The 5,835-nt window shown below is 41.9% G+C and overlaps 1 pseudogene; it reads left to right on the forward strand.

Moving 5' to 3' along the window:
- Positions 1-3,433: 3,433 nt before the first annotated feature.
- On the forward strand, positions 3,434-3,551 carry LOC126471806 (5S ribosomal RNA; annotated as a pseudogene).
- The last annotated feature ends 2,284 nt before the right edge of the window (positions 3,552-5,835 follow it).

Genomic DNA, 5,835 nt, shown 5'->3' on the forward strand with positions numbered 1-5,835 from the left:
CACATTTTAAACTTCTAGTGGAACTGTCTATGAAGAGACGCCAGTCCTCTGGTCTGTATTCCGGCAGCCCCAATTCAAGTAAAAGTCCAGGTATATTGCTGCAATACACTATAACCTCTTCTTGGTTGAAGTATGGAAGAAGGTTTTCTTCTCTCGTCCGGTAAGCTGTTATTTTAACACTTGGATGAAGACAGTTCTTTTCCTTAAGCCTGGATGCTAAGAGTTCTGATGCTTGCTTTGAAAGATTGAGTTCTCGTATCAAGTCACTGAGCTCCTTCTGGTCGAACTGCTGGGTTTGTGTCTCACGTCCTTCGTATTCCGAACCACTACTTGTACATTCCTCGCCGTGCACATCGTCATCTGATGATGTTAGCGTGGGTAATGTTGTGAAGGTTGGTACAGGAACATCGTTGCTGCGCACCACCGGTCTTCTTGCTGACTCCAAATCGGGATATTCCCACTTTCGTTTTTTGAACCTATTAAAACCTTTCACATTAACAATGCAAAAACAGCAATCATCTGCATGGTTCTTCTGCTCTCGCCATACCATAGGCACTCCGAAGTTTAAGCTTTTCCTTTTTCGTTTTGTCCACTGCCGTAAGCACTCCACACAGCATTTACAAACTTTATGGGGTGCCCACGCCTTGTCTTGATCTCCAAGTTTAATTCCGAAATATGCCAGATACGCTTCCTTCACAAAAGGAGTGATATTCTTCCTGTTCTTTTGAAGAACGTATTCACCACAAATGTAGCAGAACTCATCTGGATGGTTCACGCAAAGACGGCGTGAAGAACTCATGTTTTCCTAAAACAAAATTGTACAAATACTACATATTATGCAGAACTTTCTTGTATTTGCATGTCAATCACATCCAACAAACACCATTAATTGTTCTGTGTGAAATGAATACTCACCTCTTATTTGCTACGTCACGATGAAAAGCTTCTATCTCCTTGAAGCTGCACTGCACATGTGTGTGACTTTCGACCATCGCCATTTTTCTTGTTTACACTGAACGCTACCTATCGGCTGTTGCGGGGATTACCTCGGCCAACAAATGAATGTCGAGTACCGCCGAATTCAAATCTGCACAACCCTCAATATCTTCAACACACGCACCGCACAACAGGACTGAACAATTGCTGACAGTGTGATGTTTGCATGATGTAATCCTCAACCACACAGATGCACTCCCTGAGCACAATTGTTTAATAAAGATAGTACAATATCACTAATTAAAAAACAGGTAGCAAATACATCACACCATATATGGACCCTGCAGTCGATATTATCCACATGAAACTCTCATTTCCACAAATAACCTATATCTCAAAAACCAGAGCCAATTTGAAAAAAGTACAAATATACTCGGAATGAGTATCATAACAATATCCCATTCTCGTTCAAACTTCCCTGGCAACGAAAAAAAAATTTTATTTTGTAGAGCTGTGTAATAAATTAACGGATGAATCCTATCAAAAGACATATTCTCCAACAAAGGGCAGGGTGAAAGTAATATTTTGCATATGGTGGCTATAATAGTGTTTCGTGCAGTACGAACTTCTTCTCAGGGGAGAGTCCATCGCAGCTGATATTTGTTGCCAACAACTGAGACGTCTGCAGGTAACAGTGTAAGAGAAACGACCGATAACACTGCATCACATGTTGCTAGTACATGAAAACGTACGCTACTGTTTTCTCAACGAAAAATAAAAAAATATCGAGGACTTTGTTTCGGGAGTCATCCTTCATGCACTTATTGTTCTGAGCTTATGTCATCTTCCCACAACTTATTGAACAAACGTTAAGGAAATCAGTTTCCGAACGAAAATACATTTCAGACCTGGTTTGACAACATCCTTCACTCCGAACAACTAGGTTTTTACAGTCGTGTAAACAGTAAACTTCTTGAGCATTTTAAGACTGTTTTATATAATGTGAGAGAATGTGTTGTATATGATTGATTTCTCTTTTATGGTCACCGATGTGCGATAAACAAATGGAAAACAGTTATTAAAATATTTACTATAACAATATAAATGAAATACATCTTAACACCGTAGCCTTAGGACGAAAAACTCTGTCAACAGAACATAAAGTATCTATAATAAATTCTGTATTCATCAAAACCAAACATTATGACGGCAATCGTGGAAAGCGGCATTATTCATTGTGCCATTTTATTTAGGGGATGTAGAGCTGCAAGAAGAAGAGCCTGTGGCACACACTGTGGACAAACAATGCCTTACATGCACCGACGACGACACAATACGAAGTAAGATCGAACCAACTGCTTGATTAGACTGGTACATGACTAGACAGTGCCGTAGTTAACTTCCTAAGACAATCTACCAAAGTTGGGTTCCACCCTGTCCATTAATCCTAATCTGATAAAATTCTAATGAATGAGAAGCAACTGCAGTGTTTTCTATAAATGGATGAAATAAAATAACTAAGCAGTGAGTAACATTTTTCTGTGCTGCAAGAAATAATAGTGATTAAAGTTTGAATTGTTTGCAAGACAGTAATTAACCAAAGGTGCCAACGTCTAGTAATTTGAACAGTAACTTCAGCAGCAGTGCTTAACGAAGTGAAATTCTGTAAAAGGTATTTTTTGTCTATTTTTCACTGAAAACTAAGTTTTCATGTTATGCAACTGCAGTCAGTCAGTGATGTTTGTTAAGGTCTTGTGCAAATTATGGTAGTAATCATACCAAGTGATTTTCAGTAACTGACAGCCGGGGTGACCGAGCGGTTCCAGGCGCTACAGTCTGGAACCACGCGACCGCTACGGTCGCAGGTTCGAATCCTGCCTCGGGCATGGATGTGTGTGATGACCTTAGGTTAGTTAGGTTTATGTAGTTCTAAGTTCTAGGAAATGAAATGGAATGTCGTGTGGCTAGGGCCTCCCGTCGGGTAGACCGTTCGCCTGGTGCAGGTCTTTCGAGTTGACGCCACTTCGGCGACCTGCACGTCGATGGGGGTGAAATGATGATGATTAGGACAACACAACACCCAGTCCCTGAGCGGAGAAAATCTCCGACCCAGCCGGAAATCGAACCCGGTCCCTTAGGATTGACATTTCGTCACGCTGACCACTCAGCTACCGAGGGCGAACTAAGTTTTAGGGAACTGATGACCTCAGCAGTTAAGTCCCATAGTGCTCAGAGCCATTTGAACCAATTTTTCAGTAACTGCTAGTGAATAATAGTGAAAGCTGAAGTCAGTTGAGATCAACAAGACATTAAAATCATTTTGACATGATTTTGCGACTGAAACTTAGCTTTGTGGATTGCGTAACTGTGAATTGCATGAAAGAGATTACTACATAACATGACATTAATCATTACAATGTTTTCAAATTTAAATCACATCTTTTGGTAATGTTAAAGGGGGCGGGGGGGGGGGGGGGTGTATAATGCACGATGGATGGCCAAGGGCCTTGCCGCAGTGGTAACACCGGTTCCCGTCAGATCACCGAAGTTAAGCGCTGTCGGGCTGGGCCAGCTCTTGGATGGGTGACCACCCGGTCGGCCGAGCGCTGTTGGCAAGTGCAGTGCACTCAGCCCTTGTGAGGCAAACTTGATTGAGAAGTAGCAGCTCCGGTCTCGGAAACTGACATACGGCCGGGACGCATGTGGGCTGAGGGTGACACGGCAGCCGGTCGGTACCGCTGGGTCCACCAGGGCCTTGTGGACGGAGTTTACGTTACGTTTCACATACTGTACGATGGCAATGATTTTTCATCTTAAGAAAAACTATAATTTTGCTTTTGTTTGACCTCACCATGGGTCAATTAACAAAACACATTTGTTCTGTTGCTTGCAGTACTTCATCGTATCAGTCAAAAACTTTTTTGTAAGTCTGCTGTGAGTTTCCAAGATTTTGGTGAAGAAATGACGACATTCCTATGTTCTGTCAGATACTCATCCATCATTTGTTAAATCCTCGGTCAAATATTTACCTTTGCCTTCCATTTTCACATCTGTTATGGAAATATTAATAAATATAATACGGTGAGCATTATTTCGGTTTATTCGCAGAGTAAGTAACGTAAAATTTAAAAATTAAAGAAATGTTGTGCGTGGGACTTAACCTCACGACCACTGGCTGACCCTTATGTACTATTTCGGCAGTGCCAACGGGTGCATGTAAACGACAATAGTACAGATGTCTCATTCCTCGTCCGACCCACGTCAAAAATGCTTTTTTTCCTAAACGATTGGCCATCTGGATCTCCCACTTGTGTCATTTTCATTTATGGCCAAGTGCAGCGTATAATTGACATGTGAGGGAAATCGGTGAGGACGAGTAGGGACGGTTCCCCTATTAGTTGTACTAAGCGTACCGGTGTCCAGTGTGCAGCGCCTTAGGGCTGCAAGAGTCCACAACGGGGTGGTGATACACGAACGTACAGCGACAGCGCGCGTCTTCGGTAATTGAGATCTCTCCTGTGCAGACTGACGTGGAATAATGGATCAAACTGGCAGAAAAGATACTTTGATGTTTACTTTTGATGAGAGTTTTCCTAGACAAAACTCATTTGAAAAAAGATGGTAATGCTAGTGACGTAGCAGTTATGCATTCAGGACGTGCCATCCGCACAGTCAAGAATTTACAGCAGAGCTGTTAAATGGTGCAATATCTTCCTATGGTAAGATGCCCTCTAATTCTGTAGAAAGGTGGTTTAATGTTCATAAATTCCCAGTAGTTAACGGTGTGAGGTAGGTTAAGATAGACCTTCAGAAGAACATGTGTTGCTATATCACAGTCGGTGGACATTGTACAATAGAAACATACGACTAGCAGCCACGCACATGAGCTGTCTGTGGCTCGCCGGGCCATGTTCGCGCACAGTGAATACAACGCGTGCGACATTGTAGCTATAGACGTACAAATCCCGACACAGCAGTCGAATTCGAACGCTGAAAAGAAAGAAACATGAAAGGGAGCTCTGCTAAAAAGAAGTGGAGATTGGCACACCAGGGTGATAATGACGTAGCGTCACTATTTCGAGGAAAAGCAATAAGGATTAGTTGCAAGCTCATACAGGAAACTTCTGAAATCGTGACTCCAGCCAACTTCCATCAGGCCGGATGGACGGCGATGTGACAGATTCACTCTGAACGATTACGTACCAAGAGATGCTTGTTTTGGCTGTAAGAAGACCTCGAAACACCAACCGACAGATCACCGTGAGTCAGAAAAATCAGAAGACACGTCGCACCGGATCACAAAACCAAGTAAATGGGCGGAAGGAGTGGAGGGAACTGGTGTGAATAACAACATGCTTGAGATCCCGATCACTGTTGAAGAATAATTGTGATCACAAAAGGAAAAGCACACATCAACAACGGAGATAACTGTCAGATATCTGATACGCATAATTAGTTATATATTTCGATCCCAAGACGGAGAAACAAACTATCAAGCTTTTGGCTCATGAGTGTACAAGTCCATCCATTTTAATAATATGTATGGATCCCATCGCGTTTTCTGTGGGAAATCGGTTGCATATAATCGAAATATGCTTCATTTAAAACGAGGAAAACAGCATGTAGGTGAACCAGAAAAACGTGACTCTTATGGTGGAAAACAAATTCATAAGGATTCGAACATGGGACGCTGACATATAAAGTCTGCAGGTTGTTTATTCAACTACAGTACTATTTACGAACTTAAATCTGTTGAGTTAACATGCACTGCGTCTAAAGATAATACTAACGTATTCTATTAGCAGAAAAGTTATTGGGCCTTGGTTAAACAGATCTTGAGCACTGACAAGATCGGTTTCGAATAATTTTTGAAGTAATATTTCCTCGTCTGTATGTTTC

The sequence above is a fragment of the Schistocerca serialis genome, chromosome 3 (genome assembly GCF_023864345.2).
Source record: "Schistocerca serialis cubense isolate TAMUIC-IGC-003099 chromosome 3, iqSchSeri2.2, whole genome shotgun sequence".
NCBI lineage: Eukaryota > Metazoa > Arthropoda > Insecta > Orthoptera > Acrididae > Schistocerca > Schistocerca serialis.